Below are 21133 nucleotides of genomic sequence, written 5' to 3' on the forward strand. Positions count from 1 at the left end.
ATTGCTTAGCCCAGACCGGCAAGGACGGGGCAATTCTACCTCTGGCAGAGACATCTGGGAACCACCACAACAGGCCCGTCTCCCAAAACATCAGCAAGAACAGCCAGCAAGACAAGTTTACCGACCAGTGAGAATGGCAGAACTCCAGCGCTAGGGGAATACTGCATATAGAATTCATGGCTTTTTTACCATGATTCTATAGACTTTCAAGTTATTTTTTTTAAACTGTCTTTTTTTTTTTTTTAATTTTCTTTTTCCGTTTTTCAACCAACATCCTATCAATCCCTTTTTTAAAAAATATTTTTTTATTTTTCATTTTTAGAGTCATATGCTATCCCTTCATAGTAGTTACCCTAATTTTTGGTATATATATATATATATATATATATATATATATATATATATATATATATATATATATATATATTGTTCTACCTTTAAAATTTTGAGATACATTTTCTTCTAACAGATCAAAATATACCCTAAATCTCTAGTGTATGGCTTTGTTCCAGTCTCCTGCCTGATCACATTCTTCCCCCCCTTTTTTCTTTCTTTCTTTCTTTTTTTTAAATCCTCTTCTTTCTTTTGTCAACCAACTTCTTACCTTATCAATTCCTTTTATAAAATCTTTTATAATTTTCATCTTTACAGTCATATTCCATCCCTTCATCATATTAACCCTTATTTTTGTACATATATACGTTTTTCTTTCTTTAAAATTTTGGGAGGCACTTTCTTCTAACAGACCAAAATACACCCAAAATGTAGTGTGTGGCACTGATCTATTCACCAGCCTGATCATAATTGATCATATTCCTTTTTCTCTTTTTTGTTTTTCTTTCTTTTCTTTTTCCCCGGTTTCAGGTCTTTTCTGATATGTTTAGAGTATATTTTCTGGGGTTATTATTACCATGTTAGCATTTTGTTCTCTCATTCATCTATTCTCTTCTGGACAAAATGAAAAGATGGAAAAAATCACCTCAAAAATGAACAAGAGGCAGTACTGACTGCCAAGACCTAATCAATACAGACATTAATAAGATGTCAGAACTAGAGTTCAGAATGATGATTATAAAGACACTAGCTGGGCTTGAAAAAAGCATGGAAGTTATTAGAGAAACTCTTTCTGGAGAAATAAAAGAACTAAAATCTAGGGGCGCCTGGGTGGCTCAGTTGGTTAAGCGACTGCCTTCGGCTCAGGTCATGATCCTGGAGTCCTGGGATCGAGACCCGCAATGGGCTCCCTGCTCAGCAGGGAGTCTGCTTCTCCCTCTGACCCTCTTCCCTCTCATGCTTTCTATCTCTCATTCTCTCTCTCAAATAAATAAATAAAATCTTTAAAAAAAAGAACTAAAATCTAACCATGTCAAAATCAAAAAGGCTATTAATGAGGTGCAATAAAAAATGGAGGCTCTAACTGCTAGGATAAATGAGGCAGAAGAGAGAATTAGTGATATAGAAGACCAAATGATGGAAAATAAAGAAGCTGAGAAAAAGAGAGATAAACAACTACTGGATCATGAGAGCAGAATTTGAGAGATAAGTGATACCATAAGATGAAACAATATTAGAATAATTGGGATCTCAGAAGAAGAAGACAGAGGGGGGCAGAAGGTGTATTGGAGTAAATTATAGCAGAGAACTTCCCAAATTTGGGGAAAGAAACAAGCATCAAAATCCAGGAGGTAGAGAAAACTGCCCCTCAAAATCAATAAAAATAGGTCAACACCCCGACATCTAATAGTAAAACTTACGAGTCTCAGAGACAAAGAGAAAATCCTGAAAGCAGCTCAGGAGAAGAGATATGTAACCTACACTGGTAGAAACATTAGATTGGCAACAGACCTATCCACAGAGACCTGGCAGGCGAGAAAGGACTGGCATGATATCTTCAGAGCACTACAGGAGAAAAATATGCAGCCCAGAATACTATATTCAGCTAGGCTCTCATTGAAAATAGAAGGAGAGATAAAAAGCTTCCAGGACAAACAAAAACTGAAGGAATTTGCAAACATGAAACCAGCCCCACAAGAAATACTGAAAGGGGTCCTCTAAGCAAAGAGAGAACCTAACAGTAACAGAGACCAGAAAGGAACACAAACAGTATATCACCTTACAGGCAATACAATGGCACTAAATTCCTATCTTTCAGTAGTTACCCTGAATGTAAATGGGCTAAATGCCCCAATCAAAAGACACAGACTATCAGATTGGATGAAAAAGAAAGACCCATTGACATGCTGTCTGCCAGAGACTCGTTTTAGACCCAAAGACACATCCAGATTGAAAGTGAGGGGGCGGAAAACCATTTACCATGGTAATGGACACCAAAAGAAAGCTGAAGTGGCAATCCTTATATCAGACAAATTAGATTTTTTTTTTTTTTAGTTTTGCTTTTTGTTTTACTTGAAGACATGGGGGTAGTTTTACAGTTTGTTTTCTGGTATTTGCATTTAGAAAGATGGTCTTTCAAAAATCTGTAAAAAGGGCCCCAAATCCAAGCGTTCTGCAACCTGAACAGTTTTTTGAAATTCATTAAAACAATGTAAGAACTAATAAATCTGTCCTCCATAAAAGTACAAAAAAGATGCTCTGGAGATTATAAAATCCCTGTGTGTGATGAAGAAATGATATTTCCTCTCAAAAGTTATCCTTAGTTGTACTCAGTATTGCCCTGCCGTTTTCTTTTTTTCCTTTTTTTTATTATGTTACGTTAGTCCCCATATATTACATCATTAGTTTTTGTTGTAGTGGTCCATGATTCATTGTTTGCATAAAACACCCAGTGCTCCATGCAGAACATGCCCTCTTTAATACCCATCACCAGGCTAAACCATCATCCCTATGCACTCCAATCTAGAACCCTCAGTTTGTTTTTCAGCATCTCACATGGTTAATCTCGCCTTAGATTTCCCCCTCTTCATTCTTCAACACCTGCTATTTTCTTCTAATTTTTTTTAACATATAATGTATTATTTGCCTCAGAGGTACAGATCTGTGATTCAACCATCTTGCATATTTCACAGTGATCACCATAGCACATACCCTACCCAATGTCTATCACCCAGTCACCCCATCCTTCCCACCCCCCACCACTCCAGCAACCCTCAGTTTGTTTCATGAGATTAATAATTCCTCATATCAGTGAGGTCATATATACATGTCATTCTCTGATTGACTTATTTCGCTCAGCATAATACCCTCCAGTTCCATACACGTCATGCAAATGGCAAGATTTCATTCCTTTTGATGGCTGCATAATATTCCATTCTGTGTGTGTGTGTGTGTGTGTGTGTGTGTGTGTGTGTGTGTGTGTGTGTGTGTGTATACCACTTCTTCTTTACCCATTCATATGTCGATGGACATCTTGGCTCTTTCTACCATTTGGCTCTTGTGGACATTGCTGCTATAATCATCGGGATGCACATACCCATTTGGATACCTACATTTGTATCTTTGGGGTAAAATCTTTGGGGTATTTTCAAGATGGAAAACCCATCCGACTCATCTTTGATTTTACCTAGCTCTCCACGGGCCTGCGCCAATCCACCATCTCCCCGTACAAGTAGCACAAGAAAACAACCTATGAGTGCAACACTTAGAGAACGATTGAGGAAAACTAGATCTTCATTTAATTGCTGTTACAGTGTGGTGAAACGTCTTAAAGTAGAGAATGAAGAAAACGATAAGACTTTTCAAATGCTGGATCGTATGGTACCTCTATTTTGAACTTTTTGAAGAACCTCCATACTGTTTTTCAGAGTGGCTGCAACAGCTTGCATTCCCACCAAAAGTGTAGGAGGGTGCCCCTTTCTCTGCATCCCCGCCAATATTTGTCGTTTCCTGACTTGTTAATTTTAGCCATTCTGACTGATGTGAGGTGGTATCTCATTGAGATTTTGATTTTGATTTCCCTGATGCCGAGTGATGTTGAGCACTTTTTCATGTGTCTTTTGGCCATTTGTGTCTTCTTTGGAAAAATGTCTGTTCATGTCTTCTGCCCCTTTCTTGATTGGATCATTTGTTCTTTGGGTGTTGAGTTTAAGAAGTTCATTATAGATTTTGGATACTAGCCCTTTATCTGATTTGTCATTTGCAAATATCTTCTCCCATTCTGTCAGTTGTCTTTTGGTTTTGTTGACTGTTTCTTTTGCTGTACAAAAGCTTTTTATCTTGATAAGGTCCCAATAGTTCATTTTTGCCCTTGCTTCCCTTGCCAAAGGTGATGTTTCTAAGAAGAAGTTGCTGTGGCTGAGGTCGAAGAGGTTGCTGCCTGTGTTCTCCTTTAGGATTTTGATGGACTCCTGTCTCACATTTAGATCTTTCAACCATTTTGAGTCTATTTTTGTGTGTGCTGTAAGGAAATGGTCCAGTTTCATTCTTCTACCTGTGGCTGTCCAGTTTTCCCAACATCATTTGTTGAAGAGACTGTCTTTTTTCCATTGGACACTCTTTCCTGCTTTGTCAAAGATGAGTTGACCATAGAGTTGAGGGTCCATTTCTGGGCTCTCGATTCTGTTCCATTGATCGATGTGTCTGTTTTTGTGCCAGTACCATACTGTCTTGATGATGACAGCTTTGTAATAGAGCTGGAAGCCCAGAATTGTGATGCCACCAGCTTTGCTTTTCTTTTTCAAAATTCCTCTGGCTATTCGGGGTCTCTTCTGGTTCCATACAAATTTAGGATTATTTGTTCCATTTATTTGAAAAAAGTGAATGGTATTTTGATGGGGATTGCATTGAATGTGTAGATTGCTCTAGGTAGCATTGATATCTTCACAATATTTGTTCTTCCAATCCATGAGCATAGAACATTTTTCCTTTTCTTTGTGTCTTACTCAATTTCTTTCATGAGTATTTTATAGTTTTCTGAGTACAGATTCTTTGCCTCTTTGGTTAAGTTTATTCCTAGGTATCTTACGGTTTTGGGTGCAATTGTAAATGGGATCAACTCCTAATTTCTCTTTCTTCTGACCTGTTGTTGGTTTATAGGAATGCCACTGATTTCTGTGTATTGATTTTATATCCTGCCACTTGACTGAATTTCTGGATGAGTTCTAGCGGTTTTGGGGTGGAGTCTTTTGGGTTTTCCACATAAAGTATTATATAATCTCCAAAGAGTGAGAGTTTGACTTCTTCTTTGCCGATTTGGATGCCTTTGATTTCTTTTGGTTGTCTGATTGTTGTGGCTAGGACTTGTAATACTATGTTGAATAGCAGTGGTGATAGTGGACATCTCGGCCGTGTTCCTGACCTTAGGAGGAAAGCTCTCACTTTTTCCCCATTGAGAATGATATTCACTGTGGGTTTTTCATAGATGGCTTTTATGATATTGAGGTATGTACCCTCTATCCCTATACTCTGAAGAGTTTTGATCAAGAAAGGATGCTGTACTTTGTCAAATGCTTTTTCTGCATCTATTGGAGGATCATATGGTTCTTGTTCTTTCTTTTATTAATGTATTGTATCACATTGATTGATTTGTGGATGTTGAACCAAGCTTGCAGCCCAGGGATAAATCCTACTTGCTTGTGGTGAATAATCCTTTTAATGTACTGTTGGATTCTAATGGCTAGTATTTTGGTGAGAATTTTTGCATCCATGTTCATCAAGGATATTGGTCTGTAATTCCTCTTTTTGGACAAATTAAATTTTAAACCTAAATTTATAATAAGAGATGAGGAAGGACACTATATCCTACTTAAAGTGTCAATCCAACAAGAAGATCTAACAATTGTAAATATCTATGCCCTTAACATGGGAACAGCTAATTATTAAGGCAATTAATAACAAAAGCAATGAAACAAATCGACAACAATACAATAATAGTGGGGGACTTTAACACCCCCCTGACTGAAATGGACAGATTATCTAAGCAAAAGATCAAGAAGCAAATAAAGACTTTAAATGACACACTGGACCAAATGGACTTCACAGATATATTCAGAATATTCCATCCCAAAGCAATGGAAAACACATTCTTCTCTAGTGCCCATGGAACATTCTTCAGAATAGGTCATATCCTAGGTCACAAATCACGTCTCAACTGGTACCAAAAGATTAGGATCATTCCCTGCATATTTTCGGACTACAATGCTTTGAAACTAGAACTCAGTCACAAGAGGAAAGTCGAAAGAACTCAAATACAGGATGCTAAAGGGCATCCTACTAAAGAATTAATGGATCAACCAGGAAATTAAAGAAGAATTAAGAAAAATAATGGAAACCAAGAAAATGAAAACACAACAGTTCAAAATCTTCGGGATGCAGCCAAGGTGGTCCTAAGAGGAAATGATAAAGCAATACAAGCCTTTCTCCAGAAACAAGAAAGGTCTCAAATACACAACCTAACCCTCCACCTAAAGGAGCTGGAGAAAGAACAGCAAGTAAAGCCTAAGCCCAGCAGGAGAAGAGAAATAATGAAGATCAGAGCAGAAATCAATGAAAAAGGAGCCAAATAACAGTAGAACAGATCAATGAAACTCAGAGTGGTTGTTTGAAAGAATTAATAAGATGGATAAACCCTTGGCCAGACTCATCAAAAAGAAAGAGAAATGACCCAAATAAATAAAATCATGAATGAAAGAGGAGAGATTACAACCAACACCAAAGAAATACAAACAATTATAAGAACGTATTAGGAGCAACTCTATGCCATAAAATTAGATAATCTGGAAGAAATGGATACATTCCTAGAGATGTATCAACTACCAAAACTGAACCAGGAAGAAATAGAAAACCTGAACAGACCTATAACCACTAAGGAAATTGAAGCAGTCATAAAAAAACCTTCCAAAAAACAAGGACCCAGGGCCAGATGGCTTCCCAGGGGAATCCTACCAAACATTTCAAGAAGAATTAATACCTCTTCTTCTGAAACTGTTCCAAAAAATAGAAATGGTAGGAAAACCTCCAAACTCATTTAATAAGGCCACCATTACATTGATTCTCCAAACCAGATCAAGACCCCATCAAAAAGGAGAATTACAGACCAATATCCTTGATGAACATGGATGCAAAAATTCTCACCCAAATACTAGCCAATATATCCAAGAATACATTAAAAGGATTATTCACCACAACCAAATCGGATTTATTCTTGGGCTGTAAGGTGGTTCAACATCCACAAATCAATCAGTGTGAAAATACATTAGTAAAATAAAGAACAAGAACCATATGATCTTCTCAATAGATGCAGAAAAAGCATTTGACAAAGTACAGCATCCTTTCTTGATCAAAACTCTTCAGAGTATAGGAATAGAGGGTCCATTCCTCAATATCATAAAAGCCATCTATGAAAAACCCACAGTGAATATCATTCTCAATAGGGAAAAACTGAGAGCTTCCCCCTAAGATCAGGAACACAGGTAGAATGTCCACTATCACCACTGCTATTCAACGTAGTTATAGAAGTCCTAGCCACAGCGATCAGACAACTAAAAGAAATAAAAGGCATTCAAATCAGCAAAGAAGAAGTCAAACTCTCACTCTTTGCAGATGATATGATACTTTATGTGGAAAACCCAAAAGACTCCACCCCAAAACTGCAACCTCTTCGACCTCAGCCACAGCAACTTCTTCCTAGAAACATCGCCAAAGGCAAGGAAAGCAAGGCACAAATGAACTATTGGGACTTCATCAAGATAAAAAGCTTTTACACAGCAAAAGAAAAAAAAAAAAGTCCAAAAAAACAGAGACAATCGACAGAATTGGAGAAGATATTTGCAAATGACATATCAGATAAAGGGCTAGTATCCAAAATCTATAAAAACTTATCAAACTCAACACCCAAAGAACAAATGATCCAATCAAAAAATGGGCAGAAGACATGAACAGACATTTTTCTAAAGAAGACATCCAAATGGCCAAGAGACACATGAAAAAGTGCTCAACATAACTCGGCATCAGGGAAATCCAAATCAAAACCTCAATGAGATACCACCTCACACCAGTCAGAATGGCTGAAATTAACAAGTCAGGAAACGACAGATGTTGGCGGGGATGCGGTAAAGGGGAACCCTCCTACACTGTTGGTGGGAATGCAAGCTGGTACAGCCACTCTGGAAAACAGTATGGGGGTTCCTCAAACAGTTGAAAATAGAGGTATCATAGACCCAGCAATTGCACTACAGGGTTTTCACCCCAAAGATAGAAATGTAATGATCTGAAGGGGTACGTGCACCCTGATGTTTATAGCAGCAATGTCCACAATAGCCAAACTGTGGAAAGCATCAAGATGTCCATTGACAGATGAATGGATAAAGATGATGTGGTATATATATACAATGGAATATTATGCAGCCATTAAAAAAATGAAATCTTGCCGGTTGCAATGACATGGATGGAACTGGAGGGTGTTATGCTGAGCGAAATATGTCAATCAGAGAAAGACATGTATTGTATGATCTTACTGATATGAGGAATTCTTAATCTCAGGAAACAAACTGAGGGTTGCTGGAGTGGTGGGGGTTGTTAGGGATGGGGTGGCTGGGGGATAGACATTGGGTTGGGTATGTGCTGTGGTGAGGGTTGTGAATTGTGCAAGATTGTTGAATCACAGACTGTACCTCTGAAACAAATAATGCAATATATGTTTAAAAAAAAGAAGAAGATAATAGGAAACTTATAATGAAGGCAGGGAAATCGGAGGGTAAATGAACCATGAGACACTATGGACTCTGAGAAACAAACTGAGGGTTCTAGAGGTGAGGGGGGTGGGGGATGGGTTAGCCTGGTGATGGGTATTAAATAAGGCACATTCTGCATGGAGCACTGGATGTTATATGCAAACAATGAATCATGAAACACTACATCAAAAACTAATTTTATAATGTATGGTGAATAATAGACCATAGTAAATTAAAAAAAAAAATCAAGAGAATGAGATGACAAGCTACACACTGGGAGAATATTTGCTAAAGACACATCTGATAAAGAATAGTATACAAAATATATAAAGAACCCTTAAAATTCAACAATAAGAAACAAACAACCTAATTAAAAATAGACCAAAGACGTTAAAAGACCTTTACTAGCAAAGATATACACATGGTGAATTAGCATATAAAAATGTTCCAAATAATATGGAATCCATAAAATGCACATTAAAACAATAAAATATCACTATACACCTATTAGAATGGTCAAAATCTGGAATAGTGACAACACCAATTACCAGTGAGGATGTGGAGCAACTGGAACTCTCATACAGTTCTGGTTGGAATGCAAAATGATATTGCCACTTTGAAAGACTATTTGGTGACTTCTTACAAATCTAAACTAACTGTAATTGGAGTAATACAGCAATCATACTCCTTACTATTTACATAAATACTTTGAATACTTAATTCCACACAAAATCCTGCACACAAGTATGTTAATAGCAGTGTTATCCAAAACTGCCAGAACTTGGAAGCAACCAGGATGTCCTTCAGCAGGAGAATGTCTAAATAAAGTGTGGTACATTCAGACAGTGGATTATTATTCAGCATTAAAAAGAAATGAGTTATCAAACCATCTAAAGACATGGGGAAACCCTAAATACATATTACTAAGTGAAGTAAGGCAATCTGAAAAAGTTACATACTGTATCATTCCAACTATATGACTTTTTGAAGAAGGCAAAACTAGGGAGACAGATAAAAAGATCAGGGATTGCCGGGGATTTGTGGGTTAGGAGAAATGAATAGGCACAGTAGAGGTTTTTTATCATGTGCATATAATATTCATAACAGCATAAGAAAGTTTTCTGTAAACGAAATTTTTTTAAATCATGTATGGAAATTTTTTTAAAAAGTTAGAAAGAAGTGAGAACAGAAAAAAATAATAAATTGAGAAATATTTATCCCCACAGTATTGTAAATAATCAAGAAGTATTATTCTAATATTCTAAACATGGTTGTACACAGATTCTTTCTTAGTGATATAGTTCACAACTTCCTTCCAGAAAAAAATTGGCATTCATGATAAAATGCTTAGCAACTTTAATATAAAATATGAAGAAATTAAGACCTCTGGGAAACAAACTACTCACCTATTTATCTAAATGACAGTTAAAATTCCAATAATCTCCATTCTGCCTTCTTTTTGTTTATATTCAGTTTAAAAATGATTATATAACAATTCTTTTTTGATATAAAAACTCCCTATTACAAAAGAAATTCTTTGAAATAGGATGCTGGAGATTTCTTTTTTATAACACTAAAAATAAATTTTGAAAGTCAAGATATGGTGAAAACTAATTCTAGGAAAACTTTTTAACTCAATGGAAGAGTAATTACAATTTATTAGATGGGTTATCTTCTCCGTAGTAAAGACAGAGTTTCCAAAATTAGATTTATTAATATAAATGACTTATCCCACAAAATTATTTTGAGGAATAAGTGAAAAAAATCACAAACTTACTTATATTGTTGTTCATTCATACTTAATAAATATCTTATAATTACTGGCATCTTTATATGTTACATAATATTTATATATGCAATGCATTTATGTGTAATATATATACATAAACACATAAACATATTTGAATATATATATTTTAATGTATCATATATTATCAACATATATATTTTTTTCTTTGCATTTAGTCTTGTAAATTTAGTTCATCATTCCAGCTGAAAAAGACAGGTTGTTTCCTACCTACTTAATCTATTACTTCTCTTTACAGTTTTGTATAAAATGCAAATTTGGTGAACATCACAGCAATGCCATTTGTGATGATATTGAACTAGGTAGGAACAAGAAGCGTATGCCACTAGAGATTACTTCTAGTCAATACCATAATACATTAACTTAAAACTATTTAACTAAATGTTGCTCTATTCGCTGTGAATTGTGTAAGCTTGTTGAATCACAGATCTGTACCTCTGAAACAAATAATACATTATATGTTAAAAAAAAAAAGAAGAAAATAGTAGGAAGGGAAAAATGAAGGGGGAAAAGGGGAGACAAACCATGAGAGACTATGGACTCTGAGAAACAAACTGAGGGTTCTAGAGGGCAGGGGGGTGGGGGATGGGTTAGCCTGGTGATGGGTATTAAATAGGGCACGTATTGAATGGAGCACTGGGTGTTTTATGCAAACAATGAATCATGGATCACTACATCAAAAACTAATGATGTAATGTATGGTGATTAACATAACATAATAAAAAATGTTGCTCTATTAATCTGATTGGATGGGTATCTAAGTGTTTCTGCAATGAAAGTTGGAGGACTTGAAAAGGAAAGAATTCAAGTCTTTTTTCTTTTTTTTAAAACCATATTTCCCCGGGATAGACAAAGCATTTCTTGACTAACTCTTCTTTAAGTCAGTGTTCATACCATACAGTTCAGGCTGAAAGCTGCTTAGAGGTGTTCGGAGGACAGCAACAAGAAATGCAATTTTGTAAAAGTTTTTTTTTTTTTTTTTACTTTTTTGTAAGTACAGAGCATCTAATGCTCCTAGTGTCCTCCCATGCAATTTAAAAGAAGGATCTAACATTTGACTTGCTCATTTTACCTGAGCAATCCTAAGCGAGAAATTGGTTCTCATTTCATATAAATAAGTGATGCCATCACAAATGTCAATACTGGGAAAGTTTCTACCTGTCGAGTGCTGAGAAACTTTGACTACAGCCTAGGGCAACAAAAGAGAAGTTCAGGAGTAACACTGCTGGGAATTTCCGTCCAGCAATTTATTGTCAAATGCATTGATGTGAGGCCCCAAATGACTCAGAAACTGCTTGCTCCAATGACAAGAGCAACAAAGCGCTCATTTCCAATTACCAAGGGGTTTTAAAGTGTAAACTTTATTCCTGTTCTGTCAGCTGCTCAGAAACCTGGAAAGGGAAATCAGCAACATTTCAACACTAAATTGTCCACCGATGTTGCCTGTGTTTATGTAGCATTCTGGATGGTGTATACTTTGGTGAACAAAATGTTAATGTAGCGCGTTTGAAATATTGTTGTTCCCTGTGTGATGGATTTTGCTTATAATATTAAAATTGTCTTTTTCTGAAATCAGACATTGCATTTAGAGAAATTATTCAAGTGTTGTGTAAGCAAGACTCTCCCAGCATATTTTTAAAATTGTGATAAAAGCACTTTTAATATAAATCTTGTATCTAGAGAGGAAGCAAATTATTATACTTATAAATCACATGTAGAAAAATGACACACCTAGAACACACTTAATTTGGTAGCCCAAGAATTAATTCTGATCTCAGACTTTTATTTTTAATATTTTTACTTATGTATTTATTTACTTTATAGGATGATATAACACAAGTGTGATTAGAAAGAGTTGACAGTATTAAAACAGTTTCTATTTTATATGAGGGCACTTGATAACCCACTTTCTCTGGATAATTTTCCATGCATACTTCCATGTGCTCTCCAGATCCCTATGGCTCACCATTTCCTATTCATTTCATATGAAAAAATTTCTCACTTACTCATTTAAAGTATTTGCTTAATCTCTATAAGACTTAAATCAGTAACCCTAATACAGTGCTCTTTGACTCTTCAAACAAAATTTTGAATTTTTATTCATCCTAACAAATGTCAAAGTATAAAGAAGAAATAATATCATGACTCTTATACTAATAGAAAATAAACACATGTCAAAATTTTATTTACCTCATTAATTAATGAAGAGAGTGTCACCAGGAAGTTGCTAACAAGCCACAATAACCCAGTTTTATAGCCCTGGCTTACAGGTGCTGCTTGCCATCAGAAACTAAGGCCAGATGTCCAAACAAGCCCCCATGACCCAGTTTTCACAGGTTTGGTCCAGTTAAGACAGCCTGTTAATCCTCAATCATTATCATTTAATTGTAATAATAAAAAACATACCTACCAGTGCCATAACAGATCCAACTGTGCCCATTTAAGGGAATAAAGAGGTGGCACTCTGAATTGAAGAAGTCATCTCCCCCTTCTACAAAAATACCCAAGGTCAGCTTGCTTACCAGCCCCTTAATTACTCTAACACTGTAAAACCCATACCATGAGACCTAATCAAGGAGATGGTGCCTTTAGCGCTCCCCTTCTCCATTCTCTGGTCATTGAATAAATTACCTGCTTGCCATCAAATACTGTTTTGTTATTTGGTTATTTGGCAAATGGTATGAGTAAGGAATGAACTTACTACTCCAGTAACAAAAGCAGTAAGGGGGTGTGATGACCAGAAAACATTTATATTTATATATTTACATAAATTATAGCAGGATTTCATATAGAGGTGTTAATGTCCACCTGGGACATAAAGTGATATGTCCACTGAACAGCAATCATTTGCATCTCTAACTGGCCAAATCAAATTTATCATGCAATTTTACTAAGTGTGGGATCTTTAATTAAGACTTAACATTTTCATTTGTTTTGAGATATTTTCTGATTTCCATTTTAATTCCTTCTTTGACCTATTGGTCATGTTAGGGGCTGAGAGGTGGGAGAATTAAGGAGATGTTGGCCAAAGGGTAAAAACTTCCAACTAGAATATGAAAACATTCTGGGGATCTAATGCACAATATTGTGATTATAGTTAATAGTACTGCACTGTATACTTGAAAATTATGAAGGGAGTAAATCTTAAGGGTTCTCACCATAAAAAAGAAATGGTAATTATGTGATGATGGAGGTGTTAACTTGATCATGGTGGTAATCACATTGTAATAGATAAGGGTATCAAATCAACACACTGTTCACCTTAAGTGTACACAGAGTTATATGTCAGTTATATCTCAGTAAGGCTGGGAAAAATAGAGTTAACAGTGAACTTTACTAAAAATATACATCTAGAATTATACATAACCTTGAGTGGCTGTATCCCTTATACAACATCAAAAGAACAGAGCAAGGAAATATATGTGCCCATATAAGATTTGCAGTTTTTTTGGACACAAATAAGGAAAGTGATTTTCAGAGAAGTCTTGAATATAAGAGGCAAAGCACTGTAATTAGAATCTGTATTTATTGGCTTGAATTTCTGTGACCTTGCCAGTATACAGAACTGAATGGTAAGCGACTTCTCAGTGGATAATAAGGGTTTGAGTAATTTTTCTAAGTAGAGGAGAAATGTTTGCAAATTAATTTCTTTTTTTAAAGATTTATTTATTTAATAGAGAGAGAGCAAGAGAGATGGGGGAGGGGCAAAAGGAGAGGGAGAGAGAGAATCTCAAGCAGACTCCACACCCAGGGCGGAGCCCAATGCAGGGCTCAGTCTTACAACCAGAGATCACAACCAGAGCCAAAATCAAGAGTCAGATGCTTAACTGACTGAGCCACCCGCTGCCCATGCAAATTAATTTCTTTTTTTCTTTAAATTTTTTATTGTTATGTTAATCACCATACATTACCTCATTAGTTTTTGATGTAGTGTTCCATGATTCATTGTTTATGCATAACACCCAGTGCTGCACGCAGAACGTGCCCTCTTTAATACCCATCACCAGGCTGACCCATCCCCCCACCCCCCTCCCCTCTAGAACCCTCAGTTTGTTTTTCAGAGTGCATCATCTCATGGTTTGTCTCCCCCTCCGATTCCCCCCCTTCATTCTTCCCCTCCTGCTATCTTCTTCTTCTTTTTTTTTTCTTAACATATATTGCATTATTTGTTTCAGAGGTACAGATCTGTGATTCAACAGTCTCGTGCAAATTAATTTCTTAAAAATTGTAGTCCTTTCTGTTATAACTCTCATTTCTTTATGAAATGATTTTTATCTTTGATCCAATTCCAGGATGTTTTCTAGGACACCATATTACATTTAGTAGTGGTGTTACCTTAGGCTCTTATTTTCTCAGACTTCCCTGATTTCGATGACCTTGACAGTTTTCAGGAGTCCTGGTTAAGTACTTTGTAGAATGTCCTTCTATTAAGATTTATTTCATGGTTTTCTCATGGTTAGCCTGGGGTTTATGGGATTTGGGGAGGAACATCACAGAGTTAAAGGCCGTTCTCATCAAACCATATCAAAGGTATATGCAGGCAACATTCCTATCTCTGTTGCTGCTGATCTTGATCACCTGGCTGAGGTAGTTCTCAGCAGGTTTCACTTTAAAGTTACACCTCCCCTCCCCATTTTCCATATGGTATTCTTTGGAAAGAAGTCACTGTTCTCAGCCAATACTTAAGGAGTGGGTAGTGATGTTCTACCTCCTTGAGCAGAGTATCTCGATAATATATTTGGAATTATTTTACATGGGAGATCTGCCTATTGTCTCACATTTATTTATTATTCAGTAATTTTTCAGTAATTTATATCAGCATAGACTTAATGGATATTTATTTTGTACTTTGGTTATATTCTCATACTGATTTATTTTGTTGCATAAATTGTTCCAGTTTTGGCCTTTGAGAGCTCTTTCAGTTGGTTTCTCTATCCCTTTTCCACACCCTTATCAATGTTTGTTTGTTTGTATGAGCATGTCCTTACTTGGCATTACAAGGTGCTCCACACTCAACTTGTATACTTCTTGCTCAGATGTGGATTTATTGGAGAATGCTATTAGAAACCAAGATCTTGCCTGTTGCTGCTGGGGTTATATTCTTAGTTAACAGAGCAAGGAAATGCATGTGTGCTTATGAATCCTTTTATAGATATTTCTACAAATATTTTTATATGTAGCCATCTGTATCTATAGTAAGCTAAACATGAGTTTATATCAGTGTCTTCAACTAATCCATCACTGCAGGGGTCATTCTAGCTTCTTCACTATTTTTACTGGTAAATTCCCAGACAACAATGATAAATTTGACCCATACCATTTGCCACACATTTACTTATTTGTTCAATTCCAGTATACATGAAGAACAGTATCAGAATTATAATCCATACCTCTTTGGGGTTCAACTTCCCTCAACTACAGTGCAGTCAGTGCTTAAGGGCAGCTATGCTTTTGTTCCTTTAGTTTTACAGATTCTACTCATTTCCAAAATTACCATTTCTCTTCCATTTCCTCCAGTGAGGATGTTTCATACATTTGTAAAACAGATTCTTTTGTCACAAGCTATAATCCATCCCTCAGGATTCTCTAATCCTCTAAATGATTTTTTCAATTTGTATATTTTAGGGCTCCCTTTTTGTGAAGCAAAGTTCAATGGGTTCTGACTAATGAATAGTGCCATGTTTCACCTTACATTTTCATATAGAAGAGTTTATCATCTTAAAAATGCCATGTGTTTCATTTATTTATCCTCATTCCCAATCCCCTAGCAATCACTTATCTGTTTACTATCTTAATAGGTTTAGCTTTTTCAGAATGTCATGTAATTGAAATCATGCAGTATGCACACTTTGCAGACTGGCTTCTTTTGTTTAGTAACACGCATCTAAAAACCATTTATGTCTTTTTGTGGCATGATACCTCTTTTTTTTCATCACTGAATAATATTTGATTATATGGATGTACCACAATTTGAGTAATACAAACTGAGTGTGAAAATTAATGGTAATATAAGTAGGAGTTAGGCTATGTTTAATGTTTTCTGTACCTAAAGGTTACAAAGGTTACCAATTTGTCCAGTCTCCTTGTTTTTCTCTCCCATGTTGGCTTTGGGATATCCTAAGAACCCCCTCAGAAAAAGTCCACATCTTGCATCTCTTTCAGCTCTCATCCACTGTTCATTATTACATTGTAGCCCCGTTGGTGTGGTGGTAAGGTGTATGGCATGAAGAAACAATTCTTTAATTTTTCAATTTAATTTCAGATTTTTTGGGGGCTTGTGTTTTAGGCTTATGACCTTCAAAAATGTTGCTCTAGTGCTCTTTTTCCTCCTACCCCTACCCCCATCCCTTCCTGCAGTAGTCACCATCTGTTTTCTCTTCCTGCCTCCTGACAACTATGTAGATAGAAAAACTAAATGAACTGGAGTAGAGGAAGGCTCTCTCATCTAGGTTAAGGCTCTGCAGCATTGCTTCCTCTGGAGAGTAGGCTTCCATTCTGGGGAAATCTCTGGGTATATTTCACTGTGATCATTCTTCCCCTCCTATCAGAGCCACAAGGGGATCCTTCTCAGATTTTCACTGAACATGTTCAGGATCCTCAAGATAAAGTTCACTAATTAGTTGGGGGCTCTGTAAGACTTCAGCCTCACAGGGGTTCTCACTCTCATGCAAGTCCACACTCAACCTCTAGCAAGTCATCAAAATGACCATTCAAGTGTTCCTAGCTGCTTATAGTCCCAGAGGTTTCTGCTTCTGGTAAGCCAATCTTAGCTGTATTTCTGTATTCACCTATCTCCAGATTTCTGGGTGGTAGTTTGTCCCACAGTTTCTCTTCTTTGATGGATCCCAGAAGGGTAATTAGTTTTTAGTTTTCTCAGTGTAAGATTGGGAGTTCTGACTTTTAAAATCTTTATATTTTAATGTTAAAACTGGGTATTAAAGAGGGCACATACTAGATGGAGCACTGGGTGTTATACACAAACAATGAATCATGGAACACTACATCAAAAACTAATGATGTACTGTATGGTGATTAACATAACATAATAAAATAAAAAAAAAGAAAGAAAAACTGAATATCCCTACATGTTCTCTTTTCTAATTTTTAAAAGTTGTATTATTGAAGTATAGTTGACATACAATGTTATATCAGTTTCAGGTGGACAACATAGTGATTTGACAATTTTATACATTATTCAATGCTTACAATGATAAGTATAGTTTCCATCTGTCACCATGCAATAACAATAATATTGGGGTGCCTGTGTGGCACAGTCGGTTAATTGTCCGAGTCTTGATTTCAGCTCAGGTCATGATCTCAGGATCTTGAGACCAAGCCCTGCATCAGGCTCTGTGCTCAGTGTGGAGCCTGCTTAAGATTCTCTCTCTCTCTCCTTCTGCCCCTTATCCACCCTCCCCAATGCACACACACTCTCTCTCTCAAAAAAAAAATATTGATTATATCCCCTATTCTGGGCTTTTCATCTTCATGACTTATTTATTTTGTAACTGGAATTTTGTACCTTTTAATCCCCTTCCCCTATTTCACCCATCCCCTCACTCACCTCCCCTCTGGCAACCACTGATTTGTTCTGTATTTAGGAGTCTCTGTTTCTTGTTTATTTCTTCATTTGTTTTGTTTGATAACATCTTCTCTTTTTTAAACAAATATGTTACCTGAAAACTAACATATTCTCTTTTCCTCTTTTTTATGTTTTTCCATATTCTCATTTCTCCTTTCACCACTTGCTCTTCCCCACTTTAAAGGAAAATGCCATACCTATCATTAGTCCTGACTTACTATAATACATTGCTCCAGATATGAAACAAAACAAAACAAACAAAAACAGGCACTGAAAACAAAGAGCTAAACATGAATATTAGTGTCAGCAATGTTGCCTTCCATCCAGGCCTCATGTCTTCCTTCCACCTTAGTCCATCTGTTGAAGAAGTACAATTACAATGAACTACATTTTATGGCTAAATATAATTTTTGAAAATTTATAAACATATCTTTTCTGAATTGAAATAACTTAAATCAAAGGGAATTTAACATTTAGAGTTTTACAGGTATAAGAAATTCTTAAAATACAATTTTAAATAGGGACACCTGGGTGGCTCAGTCAGTTAAGCAGCTGCCTTTGACTCAGGTCATGCTCCCGGGGTTCTGGGATCGAGCCCTGCTTTGGGCTCCCTGCTGGATGGGCAGCCTGCTTCTCCCTCTCTACTGCTTGTGCTCCCTCACTCTCTTGCTCTCAAATAAATAAATAAAATCTTAAAAAAAAACAATTAAAAAATACACATTTGTATACAGTGGAGTAGGTTAGATGATTAAGTAAAGACATTATTGCATAACATATAATACATTGAGATAAAATTCCATAGGAAATGTAGGAATGAAGTTATTTCACTGAGAAACATAGACAAGGAAAATTTTTTCAACTGTTAGAAATTATTAATTTATTTTAATTACTACACGCCTCAAATTACTATGGCATTTATGTTCTGTTAGATACTCCTAAAAGAGCAATGTAAGAAGATAGTATTTCAAAAATATTTTATGAGTTATAGGTAAAAGAAAGGGCAAAGGATTATGAATGTCATTAGAATTGGTTAAGGTTAGAATTAGTCCAAGTTCTTCATGTATTTTGGATATTAGCCCCTTATTGGATATACCATTTGCAAATATCTTCTACCATTCATTTGGTTGCCTTGTCATTTTGTTGATGGTTTCCTCGACTGTGAAAAAGCTTTTTATTTTGGTATAGTCCTAATAGTTTAATTTTGCTTTTGTTTTTCTTGCCTGAGGAGTTTTTCTTGCCTAACAATTTCTATAATTAGAAAAATGGTTCTACAGTCAATGCCAAAGAAATTACTGCTTATGTTTTATTCTAGGAGTTTTATGGTCTCAGGTCTCACATTAAAGTTTTTAAATTCATTTTGAGTTTATTTTTTATTTGGTGTAAAAAAGTGGTCTGGTTTCTTTCAATGTAGCTGTTCAGATTTCCCAACACCATTTGTTGAATAGACTGTCTTTTCCCCATTTTATATTCTTGCCTCCTTTGTCATAGATTAATTGACCATATCAGTGTTGCTTTATTTCTGAGCTCTATATTCTGTTCCATTGATCTTTGTTTTGATTATTATAGTTTTGTAGTATATCTGGAAATCTGAGATTGTGGTACCTCCAGCTTTGTTCTTTCTTGATTGTTCTGGCTATTCACAATATATAAAGAACTTAAATAACTGAACACCAAAAAGGCAAATAATGCAATGAAAAATGGGCAGAGAACCTGAAGAGACATTTTGCCAAAGAAGACACACAGGTGGCCAACAGACTCATGAAAAGATGCTTAACATCACTCATCATTAGGGAAATGCAAATCAAAACCACAATGAGATATCACCTTATACCTGTCAGAATGGCTAGGATCAAAGAAAATAGAAAAACAGGTGTTGGTAAGGATGTCGAGAAAAAGGAACCCTCATGCACCATTGGTAGGAATGTAAACTGTTGCAGCCACTGTGAAAAACAGTGTGGAGCTTTCTCAAAAAATTGAAAATAGAAATAACCATATAATGCACTAATTCCACTGCTGGGTATTTACTAAAAGGAAATGAAGACACTAATTTGAAAAATGTATAAGCACCCCTATGTGTATGGCAGCATTATTTACAATAGCCAAGATATGGAAGCCATCCAAGTGCCCATTGATAGATGAATGGAAAAAGATGTGGTATAATGGAATATTACTCAATCATAAAAAAAGAATGAGATCTTGCCATTTGCAACAACATGGGTGGGTGTAGAAGGTATAATGCTAAGTGAAATAAGTCCATCAGAGAAAGACAAATACCATACAATTTCACATATATGTAGAATCTAAAACAGAATAAAACAAAGTAAACAGACAGAAAACAGACTTAAATACAGAGAAAAAATGGGTCATTTCCGGAGAGGAGATGGGTGGGGGGATGGATGAAACAGATAAAGGGGATGAAGAACATACTATTTTGGTGAGCACTGAGTAACATATAGAAATGTTGGGTGCCTGGGTGGCTCATTTGGTTAGGCGACTGCCTTCGGCTCAGGTCATGATCCTGGAGTCCTGGGATCGAGTCCTGCATCGGGTTCCCTGCTCGGCGGGGAGCCTGCTTCTCCCTCTAACCCTCCCCCTTCTCATGTACTCTGTCTCTCTCTCTCATTCTCACTCTCTCAAAATAAATAAATAAATAAATCTTTAAAAAAAAAAGAAATGTTGAATCATTATATTGTACACCTAAAACTCATATAACACTGTGTGTTAATTATACTTCAATTTAAAAAATGACAAAAAGAAAAAAAAACAGAGTCCAAATCTTAGATTGCTAATCTCATACTTTTGGAGAAGATCAACTCCAAGATATTCATAGAAAATTCAGCAAGCAATCTTCTGTTGATGATAACACTAATGGGACAGAAATATTAAGAAATAAATAGTAAGTTGATGCAATGCTGGGCTGGCAGCAGATGGTTTGACATATTTGAGTGGTACATATCCTCTAGATGCCAGGCCCTTGCTACTTCCGTTCATTCTCTAGTCCTTGCAACTCCATGTGTAGTCTGTAGACCACATGAATTAGTATTGCTTAGAAGCATGTGAAAACCTCGGGTCCCAATCCAGGTGATGTGTACACACAATAAAGTTTGAAATAGAGGC

This window comes from Zalophus californianus, chromosome 15 (genome assembly GCF_009762305.2).
Source record: "Zalophus californianus isolate mZalCal1 chromosome 15, mZalCal1.pri.v2, whole genome shotgun sequence".
Taxonomy (NCBI): Eukaryota; Metazoa; Chordata; class Mammalia; order Carnivora; family Otariidae; genus Zalophus; species Zalophus californianus.